The sequence below is a fragment of the Neovison vison genome, chromosome 8 (genome assembly GCF_020171115.1).
Source record: "Neovison vison isolate M4711 chromosome 8, ASM_NN_V1, whole genome shotgun sequence".
NCBI lineage: Eukaryota > Metazoa > Chordata > Mammalia > Carnivora > Mustelidae > Neogale > Neogale vison.
The window spans coordinates 44,411,670-44,429,712 of record NC_058098.1 but is presented as its reverse complement, the minus strand read 5'-3'; the positions used below and the strand labels follow the sequence as shown (position 1 = coordinate 44,429,712).

Below are 18,043 nucleotides of genomic sequence, written 5' to 3'. Positions count from 1 at the left end.
TTTCTTTACTTTGTGGAGTGGGTCCATTTTGGCAGACTCTCACAAAGAAGGGTGGGAGAGTCTACAGAGAGGGGTGGGAAGTGCTTCCTGCCTGTCCCTCGCAGCTCCTTCCCACCTCCCTAGACAAGTGTCAAGCACCCCTCGGCCATAGGACCTGTCTAGCTGCCTTTGCCCTTGGCCTCGTAAGTGAAGAAGGACACAGCAAATATCAGCTGTTGGCTGGGCCAATGACAGCCACATGCTGCACTAAAGACAAAGGGAGAAAAGGATTCGGGGACAAGGCAACATTTGGAGTCTTTTCTCTCCCTGACAACTGTGTCAGTCTATAAAGAAAAGATCAGGCAAAGTCAAACCAGAAAAGGCTTTCTGGATTCAAATAACATGAAAGATAGGACTTAAATAGAACCATAAATGAGTAATGAGGTCTCTTTCCATGAACACATTCTTCCATTTGTTATAGGGACACTTAGGTATTTTTCTGTTGCTGATTTTGCCTTATTAGGTCTTGTGCTAGCAGATCCAAGTTACAGACGACCGGGTGGTCAAGAAGAGGGCTCATGCCACAGAAATCACTTTAGCACAAATGTAAAGTACTCGTTACCCTCTTATCATGCTCTCTCCTTGTAGTGTATGCTATTAGAATCCGTGGTCATCTACGGAATAGCTTATGTTGGACTGGACTGTCCATTTTCCAGCAGGTCATAAAAGGTTGTGAATATTTATTCAGCATCAGATGGCTAGGAAAATGGACATAAAACATGTGGCAAACATCAGTTCTGAACTGCCTTAAAAAAATCTCTTGGGCTTTTAGTTTAAGATAACAGACTAGATACATACCCATGACCTTTGCTCTTGTTACACCAAAATAATATAATAGTAAAGGTTTTTTTTTTTTCTTTTTAACAAGGTATAAATCCCCAAGGAAAAGAGAATTTTCCCCAAGGAAGAGGGCTTATCAAAGATTTTATTTATTTGTCCGAGAGGTGGGGAGAGAGAGAGTAAACACAAGCTGGGGGAGCAGCAGGCAGAGGGAGAAGCAGTCCCCACTGAGCCAGGAGCCCGATGTGCGTCCGATCCTAGGACCCTGGGATCATAACCTGAGCAGAAGGCAGATGCTTAACCAACGGAGCCACCCAAGCGTTCCAGATGCTGGAAAGCGGAAGAATGATGGAATACTCAGGTGGGCAAAGCTCTAGACATTGGGGTGAAGGAGGGTCTGAAGCCAGGATAACTGAAAGAATATTTGAAAATATAACCCACAAATTATTTCCCTCACTTCAAGCAGACCAGTGACTATACCTCCCCCACCTTAAGAGATACAGGAAACCTGGCACTTGAAGACAGAAGTTCCAGAAAATAGGAGAGAGAAAATAATTAAATAAATATTTTTAAAAAAATTCCCAGAAGTTAGGGATGTGCATTTTCTGAGTAGAATGGCCTCCTGAGTGTTAGCACAATGGACCAAAAAAAAGATGTACACCGAAGCATATCATTATGAATTTTCAGAATCCTGGCACAAAGAAAAGAAAGGTCCTAGAAACTACCAGAAAGAGAAAAACGGGATTACATACAAAGGATCAAAACCAGAATGACATTTTATTTTTCAACAAAAGCACTGGGAACGAGAAGACAATGGAGTGACGCCTTTAAAATTAGAGAGGAAAATTATTTCAGCCTGAAATTCTGTGCCCAACCAAACTATTCATTAAGAGTGAGAGAAGAATAAAAACAAAAATGTAATTGTCTCAAAACCTTTACTTCCTATGTATCCCTTCTCGAAAAGCTACTGGAAGACCACCAGTCTTGATGCTGGGTACCTGAAGCCAACATAACCTTGTGTGTCCAGTGTACGTCATCTAAAAAATGCAGGTGTGTCAAAAGAGAGGGAAATGGTGCTGGTGGACTGGAAAAAAGAGCTTTCACAATAAGCTTTTTAGAACTGGTTGGCTCTCTAAGCTCTGTGCATATATAACTTAAATACAAATTAAAAAATAAGAAAGTATAGTACAAAGTATCCACTTTGATTTACTGCTGCAAGATACACCTTACAGGGTGCCTGGGTGGCTCAGTGGTTTAGGCCTCTGCCTTCGGCTCAGGTCATGATCTCAGGGTCCTGGGATTGAGCCCCACATTGGGCTCTCTGCTCGGCGGGGAGCCTGCTTCCCCCTCTCTCTCTGCCTGCCTCTCTGCCTACTTGTGATCTCTCTCTGTCTATCAAATAAATAAATAAAAACATTAAAAAAAAAAAAAGATACACCTTGCATTCAGCCTGCAGGCCAACTCTGGATGAGTCGTCATTATTTTACTCTCCAGAACAGCTCTCAGTCGTTGGACCATCATCAAATTTAGCTTCACATTCACAGCCCACACTGGAGTGAAACCAATTCTTTTCTATAGAAGCAATGAACCAGAAGACAAGTAAGAAGGAGTCAAACCAGAGGATAATTTCTTTCCACACCCTAGAGGGAATTAAAGCACCACTGATGAACTGCGGGGTCTCTATTGAGAGCTGTGACATGACCTCCTGTCTGCCTCTACCTTACGCTTCTGTGACTGCCACTCATCACAACAGCAAATATTTACCTGACGCTTTCTGCAAATCTGGGGATCCAGAAGGGTTATCTCATTCAATCCTGTCATGACCTAATAAGGTGGGCACCGTCCCTCTCGCTGGCCAGCAATCTGGTGGGAAGGGCTGGGATCTGAACCAGGAAGTCAGGGTCTCAAGCCCCTGCCCCCTCCTACTATGGCACAAAGACTCACTGCAGGCAGGGTTGAAAAGCAGACACCCATTTGTGATTGCCTCTCATGGAGGTCGTCTTTTCTCTACAACCTTAAGCCATTAGGCAGGTGTGTTGGAGATGGTAGCCAACAGAGGGAAAAATTGAAGGTAAGAGACAAAAAAAGAAAAAGAAAAAAAGAAAGAAAGAAAAGAAAAAGAAAGAAAGAAAGAAAGAAAGAAAAAGGAAGAAAGAAAGAAAGGAAGAAAGAAAAGAAAGCAGTGACCAAAGCTCAATTTAGAATATGTACTGCTTTACAGAGATTTAGGCCAAGGACCCCAAGCAGGAAAGTCTTACCATAAGGACCGCAGATACGGATATGGTATGGATGTATTCCAGGAGGGAGAGAGTCCGTGAAATAAGCTGGAAACTACTCTGTTTAGCTAGTTTAGTTAAAACAAACAAACAAACACATACCAATATAAGCTCATTGTTTGGTGACTGAATGTTTCACTTTTCCACAAATTGGGGTGTGTGCGGTCTAAGGGGCTCCCTTTGCCTCTCGGTGAAGGGTGTTTTATCTCTAGAGGGGGGACAGCAACCATCGGATTCTGATCCTGAACACATTTATTGGCAGAGAGAGACATATTAGCACGTCTTCATCAAAATGGGAGCCTCTTTGTCATCTGCTGTCAGGTGTTACCCAGCTCGGGTTGGGGGGCACTTATGGGAGGACAGTACCTCCTTAGCACTTTGCAAAGTGGCTGCAAGGAAGGCCGAGAAGTCACTCTAGCAAAGAGACCAGAGCAGGGCTCCTGGGAGGACACCAACAGTGAGTAATCCTGCCCTTGACCTCATTAATCAATAATGCAGATTGGTACAGATTACAGAAGGCCATCGCTGGCAAACTCCCCCCGTAAATTAAAGGCAGACACTCTACTTGCCGCCTAGCTCTAGGAATCCCTCCCAATGAAATTTCAGCTTGATATTTCTTGATCATCTTTTCTATTTCTGGAGTGCATTTCACACTTTTTCTATTAAATATGCAACTTTAGTTTCCTTTTTATGATTTCATTTAGTTTCAGAGTGGCATAATGCCAAAAAACCACCCTTCTAAAACAAAAAAAACACATTCTCCTTTATTCAAATGTTGACTGATAATCTTCTGGAATTCTGGCTCCTTCTAGGAGGTTGAAAGTAATTGTTTATGATAAAATGGTATGTCTTCTGTATATTTCTGGATATATATTGCAAATCTATATACAGCTATTTATACATGTGATAATATACACACATAGTATATATGTAGATACACAGTGTAAATATACATAATATAATGTAATACATATAATGTTTTTTCTCAATGAACAGTAGAATTTGACAATGCAGACACATTTTTTTTAAAGATTTTATTTATTTATTTGACAGAGAGAAATCACAAGTAGATGGAGAGGCAGGCAGAGAGAGAGAGGGAAGCAGGCTCCCTGCCGAGCAGAGAGCCCGATGCGGGACTCGATCCCAGAACCCTGAGATCATGACCTGAGCCGAAGGCAGCGGCTTAACCCACTGAGCCACCCAGGCACCAGAAAGGCACACATACCCTTGACTTGCAAGCATTTTGCCTTTTTGAAAAACTATTGAAGCAGTCAGAACAGCATAATGGTTACATGACATAAAACATACAACTATCATCTCAGAAATGCTGTGATTTCACACAGATTTCATGGAAAAGGGATTTGAAAAATCATAACATGAGCTTTGTTCCAAGCTTTTGAGCTGACACAATTTCTACAGCCAATTCTTATCTCAGGAAAGGCAGCCACACGATGCAGAGCAAGGATGGGGCTCTGGGGCATTCCCCACCCAATGTGAGCATGGTCAGCCGTACCGAGAATGGGTCTTCCTCCCATGGGAAAGGCTTGGCGCTGCTCTCTGTGCATTGTTCAAGGCCACTTTTTAAATCCTTTGATCCTGGGAAAAACCCCTTTTATATAAAAGGCTCCTGCCTTCTGGTTTATTGTCAGAAACGGACCCTAACAAGCAGGCCATGTAAAAAAGACCATGCTTCTGCAAAATACAGTGAACCTTCACTTATTAATCTTCGCAAACATGAAAACGAATTTATAGGTTTAATTTTATTTTATTTTTCTAAGAAATCTCATTTTGAGATGTATATGGGCAAAGCAAATGACAAGTAAACAAGCTGCTATTGGAGATATATTTAAATGAAAAATGAGGCTGCACCAGGAGTGCGGACACGTGGTTAACTCTCGAACACGCGTTCTTTGTTGATTGTACTGAACAGTAACCACGGGTGTTCATCATGATCTGTAGCACCCAGGACTCTGGAGTGCCTTCTTAATCATCCGAAACATTACGTGCAGTCGTGAAATGCAAGTTATTGCCTGGTAGGTCTTCAAAATATGGTAGCTCCGACTGCGCTCACACCCATCAGAATTCACAAGGGGTCAGCTAGCTCTGCCTTAGGGAAGGAAATGCCAGACTTGTGGCCACAGGACTGTGGCCTGCTGTGTTCCTGGAGCCCTCTGCCCACTCTTGGACAAGGTGTAGAGTCTGCATTTACCACTGCCTCTGGCAGCACTAGGTACCAGCACCAGATAGGAGTTGGTTGAATACATGTAGGGTACTGAGGTTAATGTCACGTCACTAGATATGTGAGCTTGGCTCCACCCAGAAATAGAGCCCGAGGCAAGGACCTGAGTGCACCAAGGTTATTTGGGAGGTGGTTCTAGGAAGCAGTGCTGGTGTCTGGGGGAAGAGAGGCAGGTAATGGAAGGAATACAAGAAGCAAGTTACAGCAGGTACATCTGGGGTACAATCCTGATTCCTGCTAGAGAGTTCTGGGAGACCAGGGAGAATGTGCCTCTCCCCTTGTCTCACCCAAGGGGAGAGGGGGCTGGGGTATTTATCCACCCGCTCCCATCAGTCACTGGTTGAAGACCCAGCACCCAGGGTCGAGCACCCAGGTCTGCTGATCCCTGACACTTCCTGCCCCAGGGCAGTGACCAAGGAGAGCCTTCAGAAAGAGAAATGCAGGTATGGTGGTGCAGATGGAAGTCAGGGTGGTGGGAACTGAGATGGGGAAGTGCAGGGGATTATGGAGCACCAGCAGTGTCTCCTGTACTCAAAACATAGATTTATACACAGCAATCCAATAATCAGAGTAAGCATTTTCTCCCACATGCAAGCACGCACTTACACACATACACACACAGTTGTGTTTTTTAAAAATATGTTATTTACTTGAGAGAGATGGGGGGGGAGAGAGAGAAAACACTAGTAGGAGGAGAGTCAGAGGCAGAGGGAGAAGCAGACTCCTGGCTGAATGCAGAGCCGACGTGCGGTCTAATTCCAGCACCCCAAAATCAAGACCTGAACTGATGTCGGATGCTCAGCCAGCGGAGCCACCCAGACACCCCGTACATACAGTTCTGTAAGCTTAAAAATACAACCAATCCCATTTACATAAGATTTGAAAGCAGAACATACTAACTTATGCTGCTTTTTAAAAAGTTTATATATATATATATATTTTTTTTAATTTATTTATTTTTAAGTAATTTCTATTCACCACCCTAGAGATCAAGAGTTGCATGCTCTACTGACTGAGCCAGCCAGGCACCCCAAACTTATGCTGTTTTAAATCTGGAATGGTGTTCCCCATGGGCCAGGAATAGAGTTGGAAAGGGCACAAGGGGCTCCTGCAGGGCAGGACTGTTCTCTTTCTTGATCAGGGTACTGATTACTGCATGTGCTTAGTTGTGAAAAGTCACTGACCCATACAGATGATATATGTACTTTCCTGAATGCATGTGGTCCCCCAATAAAAATGCTACCTGAACAAAAGAAAAATGCAATTGCTGTGTTGGTTGTCAATTACATATTAATCTTAATAGTAGCTACTCCCTCACATTGAGAGTTGGCTTAGGAGTGAAGTTGCCAGATAAGATATAGAACACCCAGTTAAATATGATTTCAGACAACAATAAGTAATTTTTAAAAATATAAGTATAATCTTGACCATCACTTGGGAAGCATATTAAAAATATATTTGTTGCTTATCTGAAATTGAAATTTAACTGGGTGCCCTCTATTTTTATTTGCTAAATCTGATAACCTTCCTTACAAAATTTTGGGTCTTGGTTAAGATACTATTTTGCCTTTCTTTAAGTACAAAACTGTAGGTTTGGTGATTTTGAAATATTCATAAGGCCAAGGAAAAGCTGAATTTTTTTCTATATTGTCTGTTTATCTCATGCAGGATATTGATTGCTGTTTTGTTCTGGTTGTCTAGCCTGCTCAGAGGATCTGTCCCCCTCAGTTTCTTGTTAATTGCAGTCATTGCCAAGATGTACATTGCAATACTGAGTGTGATAGAGAGGATTTCCACAACACCAAGACTTTTGGCTTCTCTCAGAAAAACCAGAAAACCTGGCAACCTGGGGGTGTTCTCACGTCACTGTGGAGCCATCAGAGATGCCCTCTTTAGACAGGACATACATTCTTCAGCTTGCCACAGTCCCCTCAACTCCACTGTCCCCAACTCCAAAGACAAGAGTCAGCTGTGCCATATATAATTTTCTTTCTGCTGTTGTTTTTCTTAGACTGGACAGCCTCACTCATTTTTCTATATATGTGGGCTCTGCAGGAACATGCATTTGTGACCCCTCATCTAAAAGAATTATTTTAACTAGTGTTGACCATGCTGAATGCACCGGCTGCCATTTCTTCACAGTCCAACATCATGCTGGGGGTGGGGGTCTTAAACATTTTGTGAAATGCACACCTTCGTACTTTATGGACCCTTTTTCAGAACTGTGTAGTAAAAGATATAAAATAAACAACAAAGAGTGACCAAGAAACCGATTTACTGAAATCCGGTTATCAAAACACGGAAAAATGGAGATATTAGTAGTATACGTGCTTCCTTATTAACAAGAGCCAGGAAGTTTCCTTATTGTAAGAAGAGTTAGTCATTTCAATGTAGTAATGAGTAAGGAGAGCGATCCCAGATAATCTGCCATAGTTGTAACGTAGCATGAATATTTCTTGTATTTCTGCTGGAGACAAAGCCACAAGTAGCTACTGCTGGTTTGGTGCCTCATGAATAATGAAATGAAAGGTTAAACCTACGTGGTTCAGAAAGATGTAATATTTTTTCTCGCTCAAGTTCACAGACTCCTCTAATCTAGTCTCTGGGAAAGGAAGTCCTGAGGTTCTACTCTTTGTTGGTTCCTGGCTTTTTGTCATTTACGTAATTGTCCCTCTACCAGAAAGGTGGCGGGAGGTGAGGAGGCTCTCAGTCCCTTTCTGGGTGTGGTGATAAGCACTTGGATGGAGGGGCTTGAAACTAATGGCAAAAGCACTCTTTGGAGCTCTCTGACAATTTCAATTATGTGTGCTGTTTCATCCATTATCCTGGAGAGAAGCTTGGCTACATTTATATCGGTTTCCAGGAAGAACTGAAGTGGCTCACAAACATTCATTCTCCTTCCTCAGCCCGGGAAATGCAGAATGGGTGTCAGTCCTCTGGCTGAAGTGATGCTCTCGCCACAGCCTGGTGCGTGCCTCCTGCTATTTACCCCAAGTGTGGCCCAGAATGCGTGGTTCAAAATGCAACTCTCAGGTCTAGGTCTGCTGAATCAGAAGCTGCATCTTCACAAGATCCCCTGATGACCATGCGCACATTACAGTGTGAGAAGTGCTGGCCCAGAGGACAGAGAATTTCCAAGTCTGGGTCACACCTGTGGAACGGAAATGTAAAGAGCAGGAGGCTGGTGGGGTGGCTCCTCCCCCTTCACTTGGGGCACTGGGGCTGGACACAATGCTGTGGGCATGAGCAGCCACTTAGGATCTTTGCACCAAAGAGCAACTAGGTGTGTTTGAGGTGAAGCTGCAAATCAGAAGCTCCTTAACACTTCTGTGTACGGTGGTTTGTACACTTTGTCCATTTCTAGCACCAAGTCTGCTGAAGATGCTGGGGGATCACCCCTTGTCCAGTCTCTTTGGAGAACCATGGCAGGGAAATCCTGGCTCCCCTGTATACTCTCCTACACTGTCTGCTGAAAAGATGGTATAAAGATGCCAAAGTAGAGTAGTGCTGAATTTCTTTTTAAATTTATACCATTTGAGGGTAGTAGCCAAATACACACAGGAGGCAAGTATTTCCTCATTTCATGGATTATGAAGCCTAGAAGGACAATCTCAAGCTTGTGGGATCATCTCAGGGTCCTGATATGGGACACCTCATCATAGGTAGTAAGGTCCCCCAAAAAGCTTGTAGGGCTTCTCTGCGTTCGAAGTGTTGATGAGAAAGGAAGTTAATACAAATCACGTGAGTTCAGAAATCAGACAGCTAAGACCATGTATTTTAGTTAGGTTTCTGGAAGCTCTGGCTAAAATTACACACATTATCCCTGGCAGGATCCATGTTTCCCTGCCTTCATCAAGTTATAGAGGAGAGGCAATGTGGATTGTGTACCTTAAAAATTGATTAATTAAAATTAAAATTAAGATTTATCCCCACTGTTGACAAAGAATAGGACTTCTGCAATATCAGGAGTTATTCTGTCTTCTAATGGAATATGTGTTCAAAGGAAATGTGGGAGGACATCACCCGTGGGGGCTGTAGGTAGCAAAGGAAGCACCTGTCCCCTACTCATGAGTCGATGCAGTGCAGTAATATTTTCATACTAAAAAAATACTGGTTGCCACGTATGTGTGGCTCATCCGGCTCCAGTTAATGTCAGGCAATCTATTTTAAGCAATTTCTGTGACTCAGGGTAGGGACAGCAGGTGACGTTCATGAATCGATTCTGAAGCCAGGGCACACTGAACACAAGAACATTTCTTTAATGAGTGCTTGGAAGATATTTTCTCCCCGCATTAAAGAAATTGATAATTAAAACATGGTGACATCAGTAACACATCCTGGGTTTATCTGCGTTAGGCAACAAAGCAGAAAGCTGAGGGAGTAGAGGGGTGGTGGTGGGGGGCACGGGGGTGGGGGGACGCGTAACACCAGCTGGCCAACCAAAACCTCTTCCCGAAAGAACCGAAGAATAGTTCTTAGCCAAAAACATGGCCAGAGGTTATCTCTGGGGTTAGGTTCATTTTCTCACTTTGCAGATGACCGTGTAAGTGGAGAGCAGTGGAATCAGAAATGTCATCAAAGTGGTGGGAAGCACCCAGTAGGGAGATGTGTTCATGCTGTGCGGAGGAAGCCAAGGCAAGGGGTGGCTTCCAGGTGTCTTCCAGGACTGGAGGTGGGGTCGCACCCCTCCATTTGCAGCCTCGTCCCCGGCTTTCATTCTCTCCACTTTCCAGAGAGCTTTCCCCCAGCTTCACCCTTACTGTGCTGTGTGATCCAGGACATGGTCCATTCTCTACTGACCATGGAGTCATGGAGTGACTGAGCCAGGTGTGAGTACCCACAGAGCCCCCATGGTCAGCCCCTTACAGGTGATTATTTAACTTACCTGGTCATGAGAATGACCTGGGTCTGTGTGACAAATCCAGATTGCTGGGCTCACCCCAGACCTTCTGAATCATCCTCAGGGAGGCCTGATTCTCACCCTTGGCTGCTCAGTGGAACCATCCAGAAGCCTTATGAAACACGCATGCTTGGGTCCGACCCCCAGAGATGGTGAGTTAGCTAAGCTGGGCTGTGGTTTGGCCACTGGAGTTTTCATTCTCAGGTGATTCTACCCTGAGCAGCAAGCGTTGACACCTCTGTTCCCTCCTGCTATGACCTGTTAGTCTGATAGATGTCCAGAAAATGAGAAATGAGAAACTGCTCGGCACTACCCAGTCCCACACAACCTGGAAGAAAACCCTATCCTCTGTGTATGAGGTTTTGAGAAATGACAATGAATTTTATATATTCCTTATGAATATTTTATAGTCTACACACTAGGAGTGTTTGCAATCCATCACTCTGCTTATAAAGTAGATTTGTTTTAATATCTCTTTTGGATTTATAATAAAAATTCACTTTGTGAGTCATGTCAGTGTCAAACAAAAAGTGCGGAATCGCTGGATTTAACTTTATAGCTGGAAGGATGCAAAGGCTAGAGGCTGGAGTCATTGGCAGCCTGACTCGCTTGCATGACCAGTGGCTCCTGTTGGCCATGGACTGGGATCTCAGCAGGGCTAATGACCAAATTTACATATGGCCTCTCCACATGGCCGAGGCCTCCTCAGGGATAGTAGCCTCAGTGCAGTCAGACACTTATGTGGGAGCTTAGGGCTCTGAATGCATGTGTCCCAAAAGAGTAAGCAGAAGCTCTATAGCATTTTAGGACCTGGCCTCAGGGATCACATGGCTTCATTTTAGTCACAAAACTGATAACGTCTAACCATTGTTTGGAGCTTTAAAATTGGATAGGAGCACTGGCAGGACATTTTTAATATATTTCCTTTCAAATGAAACAAACACTTAAGATAATAAAATGTTTAAATCAAATTTCCAAAGCGTGCATTTGGTTGCATAAATCACACACATTTATATAAATTATCTCTGATCTTGGGAGACGGAAGAAACATAAATCTGAGTTTTCATAAATGCCTTCCTACTCCTATCTGATTTTAAAATAAAAGTCCACTAAAATTTTTAAGGTTTGGGCAACACAAACTTTAAAACACAAAATTGACGATTATGGTTAAAAAAAAAAAATCAACGCAGTAGACGGAGCATGAATGCAAGCAAAAGTTTTCTGCCTCCCCGTGCCTTCCACCTCCCCATCGCCTCCTCACTCACTGGATGTACCCATTTTTAACATTTTTGCTTTCTGTAATTTTAGTGTCACAAAGCTTCAATAAAATTGTTTCTACCTCCATATCTTCATTGCTCTGGACTTCTCATTATGAAAGACAAGGGAGGGACACCTGGATAACTCAGTCAATTAAGTATTGGACCCTTGGTTTCAGCTCAGGTCCCAATCTCAGGGGCATGAGATGGAGCCCTGCAGTGGGCTTTGCACTCGTTGGGGAGTCCGCTTGGGATTCTTTCTCTCCTTCTCCTTCCTGTCCCTCCCTCTCCCTCTCTCTAAAATAAATAAATAAATCTTAAAAAAAAAAAAGAAAAGAAAAGGAAAGGTGAGGAAACAACAATCCCACAGGAATGACGACAGCCTAAAGCAGAATGGTGAAGAGCAAGGACCCCTCACCAGCATCCCTGAGTTTGAACCCCCAGCTCCAGCAGTTACTGGTTATACAGCTCTGGGCAAGCTCTTACTTCAAGTCTCTGCCTCTGTTTCTGATCTTCAAAACAGAGAGGATCACAGCACCTCTGTCAGGGGTTATTACCAAATGTGCTGATACACGTACCAGGTTTAGGACTCTGCCTGGCATGATATTAAAGTCTATATAATAAGGGACAGCTCCTGCTGTTGCTTCTCTCCTGCCTTCCCGTCCTCCTCCCCTGATACTTGAGTTAATTCTTCTGGGAGTTGTGTTAATGACTTTATACCCGTATTAAGAAAACTGAATAGCATGCATTACCAAAAAAACTAAGTAGTACTTACAGGGTCTTATTAATGAGAAACAACCATTCCTGCCTCATCCTTCCCACCTCCCAGCAGTATACGGTTTTAATCATTTTCCTTTTTGGTTCTTTTAGTTCTTATTTCTATAATGCCAAATAAAGGGATCATAATAATTCCTTCTAGATTTATCCACTTCGGACATCATCATTTGAAAAATGAAGATTTAGCTCATTTCTATTATTCCCTGTATCTTCTTATACTCATAATGTTTGAAAGTCATATTATTATTATTAGGACTAATAAATCTTTGAAGTTTTCCTCCTCTATCTCACATTCCATTAGCTTTTGGTAGTATGTCTTGATTCCATAGAAGAGTGCTCACATTCCTATCTCCAGCCATCTTCTTATCTCACCTTCTACTTTAAACTTCTCTCAAGTATAAATTGATTTTTTTAAAAGATTTTATTTATTTATTTATTTGGCAGACAGAGATCACAAGCAGGCAGAGAGGCAGGCAAAGAGGGAAGCAGGCTCTTCGCCGAGCAGAGAGCCTGATGTAGGGCTCAATCTCAGGACCCTGGGATCATGCATGACCTGAGCCGAAAGCAGAGGCTTTAAACCACTGAGACACCCAGGCGCCCCAAGTATAAATTGATTTTTACATTTTCAACATGAAATCATTTACATTCTATCACCATCTTTTTAGTTGTCCACATTTTATCTGAAGGTTGAGTGTACATATAGAAAGCCAATAAATAATAGTTATATTAAGATGACTAGGAAGTGAATACTGCTCACTGTAGAGCCAAACAGCATGCTAAAAATGTCATTTTTTTCTCATAGGTTTGATGTCACCACTCACTTACTACTGAAAAGATAATGTTCTCATCTCAAGATAAAATAGTTTATCATCTTAAACTTCATCCTTAAAAAAAGAGATTCCATATTTTAATTTGCATTATATATTTGCAATACTTTTCTTGCATAGGTTTTTGTCTTGGTGTTGGAAACTACCTTTTTAAATCCTTGTTGGGACACTTGATATGTGCCTTCTTCCCCACGTTACCAACATGTGAAAACACATTTTAAAAAGTTTTGTTTTTTTTTTTTTTGAGAGAGAGAGAATCTCAAGTGAATGCCATAGTCAGTGCAGAGCCCAACTCAGGGCTTGAGCCCTGGACCCTTGTGATCATGACCTAAGCTTAAATCAAGAGTCAGATGCTCAACTGACTCAAATGCTCAATTGACTGAGCCACCAAGGTGCCCCAAGACACACACACTCTCTCTCTCTCTCTCTCTACACACACACACACACACACACACACACACACACACATATATATATATGACTTGCAATTAATTCCATTCTTCCTTTTGGAGATCTTAGAACTCATTCTTTGAAAATCTGAGCCATTTTCTTTTTAGATCTGCTTGTTCAGCTTGCTTTTTAGGATTTCTTTTTATTGGAATTCTGTGTTAATTTTGCCAACCTCTTTTTTAGTTTTTACCCTCATTTTGCTGGAGCATATTCTTAAGTAGCTTCCTAAAAAAAAAGATTAGGTAAGAGGTAAAATCCTGGAGCTTTATTTTGCAGAAATGCATTTTTATCTGACCTCCCATCTGATTGCTAGTTAAGCTAAATATAGAATTCTGGGTCTAAATTATTACCTTTCCTAATGAAGTATATTTCTGTTGTCTTCTAGCATCTAGTGTTGCCAGTTAGAGTCTGAAGTTAGTCCAATTCTATTCCTTTGTACATGACCTGTTTTTTTTCTGAAAATTTTTAGGCTCTCTAGCCTCAATATTTGAACATTTCATGCAGATGTTTCTAGGTATAGATGTATTTTTATTCTCTTTGTTCGCCACTGTGTCAGCTTTTTCAATAAGTAGACTTGTGTTTTCCTTCTGCTAGAGGGCATTTCCTATTGTTATATATTTGTTGACTTTCCCTCTAATTTCTGTACTCTCTTCTTCTGGAACTCCAGCTAAATTTCATATTGGAGCCCCCACTTGATCTTCCAGTTTTCTTAATTTTTCCATCAGATTTTCCATCACATTTTTTTTTCTGATCTGAATGCCACTACTCTTATGTCTCTAAAGTCTTTGTTTTGGTCATCACCATATCAATTCTATTATTTCAGTGTTTTTCATATTTTTAAATTTTGGAATTCACATTATAAACTTTTTAAACAATTTTTTGACATCTTGTTTCTCCTCAACTCCCACCCCTTCCTTTTTTTTATAGCAGCTTATTCTGACTTTATGTGCAACCCTTGAGTATATGAATTAATATTTTTAATTTATTTTTTTAATTTTATTTATTTTTTTAAAAGATTTTATTTATTTATTTGACAGACAGAGATCCCAAGTAGGCAGAGAGGCAGGCAAAGACAGAGGAGGAAGCAGGCTCCCTGCTGAGCAGAGAGCCCCATGTGGGGCTCGATCCCAGGACCCTCGGATCAAGACCTGAGCTGAAGGCAGAGGCTTTAACCCACTGAGCCACCCAGGCGCCCCTGAATTAATATTTTTTAAAAGTTTATTTCTATCACTTGAATTATTGGTTACTTGGTGGAGAGCTCTTCTTTTTATCCATTTTGATTCTTCTCTTGGGAAGTTTTCTCAAATGCCTGATAGTCTTTGGAAGCATGCTCATATACAGGAACTAATGACTGAATAATATGGCAACCAGCACGAATTTTCTTTGCAGGTGTATAGACCTCCTTCCCCAAAGTCCTCTAAATGAGAGAGTTGATTGCTGGCTCTCTGAGGTATGTAGGGTGTGTAGACAGGCAAGCTTCAGTTGAGGGTGTGTGGTCATTGTTGTACAGCCTCCAACCAAAACGCAAAATAAAGAGGAGATATAATATTTGAATGTGATTTACTTGCCTACTTCCCTTTTGAGCCCCTTTACAATATTAGGCATTGTAAAGGTCCAGAGGTAGCTCAGAATTTTCTTTCTTCTCTAGCAGAAGTTATAAGCCTTCCTAGACAGATAAACACTTGCTTTAAAGACCATTTTTCTGGTTCTGCCTTGGGATAGACACTGGCCAACTGATAGAGATGAGAAAGAACCAGTTGATTCACTTATTCTAAAGCAGCGTGGTTTTCCAACATGGTCACAAATTCTTTGACACTCCTGTTATCAAAAATTGGAGATCTAAAAAAAGATGTGGTATATATACACAATGGAATACTATGCAGCCATCAAAAGAAATGAAATCTTGCCATTTGCGACGACGTGGATGGAACTAGAGGGTATCATGCTTAGCGAAATAAGTCAATCGGAGAAAGACAACTATCATATGATCTCCCTGATATGAGGAAGTGGAGATGCAACATGCGGGGGTTAAGGGAGTAGGAGAAGGATAAATGAAACAAGATGGGATTGGGAGGGAGACAAACCATAAGTGACTCTTAATCTCACAAAACAAACTGAGGGTTGCTGGGAGGAGGGGTGTTGGTGGGGGGGTGGGGTTATGGACATTGGGGAGGGTATGTGCTATGGTGAGTGCTGTGAAGTGTGTAAATCTGGTGAATCACAGACCTGTACCCCTGGGGATAAAAATATATTATATGTTTATAAAAAATAAAAAATTAAAAAAAAAGAAAAAAAAAGACTTGGAGATCTATATCCTCTCCCTTTGAATCCAGATGGACTTGTTAATACAGTATGACAGAAGTGGCATTACATGACTTTGGAAACTAGGTCATAAGAAGCCATACAATGTTTGCCTTATTTTCTGGAACACTAACCCTGAGATCCTGGAGCTATCATGAAAGTCATCTGACACAATCCAAGGCTGCCATATGTGAGGAGGCCCAAGCTACAGGTAGGTACTCTAAATAACAGTCTCAGCTGAGCCCAGGTTCAAGTCACCCCAGTCCAGGGTTAAATGTGAGTGAAGACTCTTCCAGATGATTACAGCCTTAGTCAACCAAGTCATCTCTTGACAGTCCAGAATTTCCAGTGACACTGTATTTTCTTAGTATTTTCTAACATTTCCAGTATTTCACTACACATGGTGGAACAGAGATAAATCATCCCTGCTGTGCTCTGTCCAAATTCTCAGAGCACAGATTTAAAAGGCTGTTGTTTTACATGACCAAGTTTGGGGTGGCTAGTTACACAGCAATAGATGCCTGAAGCACAAAGATACTCATTGAATTAATTACTCTAATTACTCCTTTTTCACCAACCTCTGCACATACCACACTTTCTGATTCTATGGTCAAAGCTCTGAGAGCTCAAGTGGACCCAATTCTACTTTAACTCTTTCCTACATGTGCTCTATATTGAGTCTTTCCCTGCTCTGGGTCAGAATAATCACATATGATTTCTGTCCTGTAAAAATTCACGGAAGTGTCTAGAAACCCCTGGCATGCTTTCCTGGTCTCTGGGAAATAATAATGGATTCATCCCCTCTGAATGTCACAACTGTTATTTCAAGAAGGTTGTAGGTATGTGTGGGGGGTGTAAATATCCCTCCTGAGAACCAGTTATGAGGTAGTTCAGATGAAGAGACAGATCCTCCATTCAAAATGGGCACATTTCATAGCCAGTAATGAATTAGAAACAGGCTGTGTCTATGAGATAAGAAAGGCACAAATACTAAAAATGTATTCAAATGTCTTTTTTTCCCTAATCACACAGGGTTTGAAATTGACTATGTTAATTTTCTTTTATCTTGGTTAGATTTTTAAACTTGCCCAATATTAATCAAATATTTATTATCATGTGCTCTTTGGTCTAGTCTTCATGGAATGCGCAGACTTAATAAGGAACACTGGAAATATAATCAGACAATGGTTTCAATGTGACACATGCTCTAGTTTGTAGTTTTTTAAATATCGTATTTTACATTGTATAAATCAAATTATATTGTATTTATTTATATTGTATAAATAAATAATGTATTGTATAAATTATTCACCAGATGTTCTTTCAAACATTTACAGAAATTCATTTACACTTTGCTACAAATCTCTGACTTAGGCCATACTGTAACCATCTCCATTTTCTAGTTGAAAATGAGAGCATAATGAAGTTCATTAATTGTCAAGGCCACAAAACTAGTAACCGGGAGGACTAGATTTCAAACAAATCTTGCTTGGGGTTCCATGTCCTTCACCACTCCTTCATGTCACTTCCTGTCAGAATGGAAGCTGGAAGAAATACGCACCAGAACCCAAACTATGGTTTTACATAGGGAAAGGAATGTAAGATTCCAGTTTTCACATTCTCCCCCACCACACCAGATTTAAAGATTCTCCCCAGTAAGTAGGTGCAGGGGATATAACACCCATCTTGGGCAACTACCTGGTACATTTTCACAAACCATGTTCTCTGCCATTCTATTCAGAAAATCACAGTTTGGTGATTGTGGAAGGACTTTTCTACATGATATGGCCCCAATTCCTCATTTACCAGATGAGAAACCAGAATGTTAAGTGAATCTGGAAATAGCTCAGAACATAAACAGCCAACCATAATGAACCTTGAAAAAGAGAACAAGAAAGAGGGAGAGAATGGGAGAGGGATAAAGAGAAGGAGAGGGATAGAGCCATCAAAGAGATAGTCTCATGTGTACTGACTGGATAAATTTACTAAGAGCTGACTCCCATCCCCCTTACCCAAGTGCTCCAACAAAACTAAGAGTACTCCAGAGATATTTCAGGTGTACTGGCCCACTTGTTAACCCATAATTGTCATGCAACTTGTACCCTATTTTCCTGTCTTTTTCCGGTTTCTACATCTGTTCTTTTGCAAATCATTTTAGAAAAAAGTTTACTGCCACCATGTGCCTAAAAAAAGTCAGT

General features: G+C 41.5%; 1 protein-coding gene across 1 annotated transcript in view; it reads right to left on the bottom strand.

Annotated features, from left to right (window-relative positions):
- The window catches only part of SLC24A3 (solute carrier family 24 member 3), a 500,344-nt gene that overhangs the window by 73,430 nt on the left and 408,871 nt on the right, over window positions 1-18,043 (bottom strand). The window lies entirely within an intron of this gene.